Genomic DNA, 1,421 nt, shown 5'->3' with positions numbered 1-1,421 from the left:
CAACAGCTCCGTGACCCGAGGGCAGACTGCTGCGTGCACCAGTGCACAGTAGTCAGTGACTGACGTTTATGCACTGAGACAAGGCGACTTTAAAAAAAAATAATTTATATATATATATATATATATATATATATGTGTGTATATGTAGAGGTGGAAAGTAATTGCGTTAACTTTTAATTGAGTAGATTTTTTTTGTACTTGTACTTGTATGTTTTTTGGAAGTACTGTACTTCAATACGTTTTAAATCCCATTTATTGCTATTTTTTGTGTGCCTTAAGCCGGGAGTCAGTGCAAAATGTCATTGTGTCCTCATAATGACAATAAAAAATTCTTGAATCTTGAATTTTGAATCACATATGTTAGAGTAAAAAAAAAGATGTTTAAATAAATAAAAATCACACACTGCAAACTTTGGCAGTGAAAGATGAGGACAGGTGAATTGGTGCTAATTAAAGAGTAACTAAACCCCCTGGTCTGAGGCTAACTCCGCCCAATGCCTGGTTTTGAAAATCTACAAAAAGTGGGCAGGGTGCGAGTCGGGAGGGGAAAGAGGAGTCATTAAGCACAGCAGAGAGCGTGATGATCGAATGACAGCAAGTGCAAATTGCGGCAATGGCAGCTAGCTGTGTGATCTGTACAGTTCAGCATCACAGGGCGTGTGCTTCTGGTTGTCATTCATTGCCATTTTGAATGAGCAGAGCTCTCCAGTCTCAAGACACACGAATTTCAATAAGTTCACACGCCACACATGGCATTTCTCACGCTGATAAGTAATAAAAGTCACCGCACATAAATTAGTCATCTATGAATTGATGATGCGTAGTTCATTCATACAGCTGTCTTGAATTAGCAACCTATCAGCCAATCAGAAAATAGTAGTTATTGTAAAATAAACTAGTAGGTGGTGCAGAATGGACGTGCTGTGCTCTGATTGGCACAGCTCTGCCAATTGACACTGCTGACGTCTCACGTCCACATGCTTCCAGGTGGCTGGACAACTGGAGTCGGAAGACTAGGTTTTTTTGAGGGGTTCTTCTTGCACGGAAATACACTGTAAATGTTGTAAACACAACAAACGGGTGGGGGTGTGGCACCGGGAAAAGTGACGAAAGCCCGGCATGAGCCAGCTAATACGAAAATACAAATGGGTAATGGGAAGTGTTTAGCCAGAGAAGGGAGTACATACATCCATTTTTAACACAAAATACGTAATTCAAATACTTTACACCAAATTAACAAGAGTTGGACCTGGATCACTGAATAACATTACTAGATAACCATGAAAAAAGTGTGACATTTGTGACCTTGACCCATTTTGACTGATTATGTGTTTACATATTTGATTTTGTCAGCACTTTCATTTGTAAAGGTTTGCCTTTAATTAAAAACAATTCATGTGAGATTTGTATCCCCTTGTCCT

This window comes from Solea solea, chromosome 5, assembly GCF_958295425.1.
Source record: "Solea solea chromosome 5, fSolSol10.1, whole genome shotgun sequence".
NCBI lineage: Eukaryota > Metazoa > Chordata > Actinopteri > Pleuronectiformes > Soleidae > Solea > Solea solea.
Note: the sequence above shows the minus strand (reverse complement) of the source record.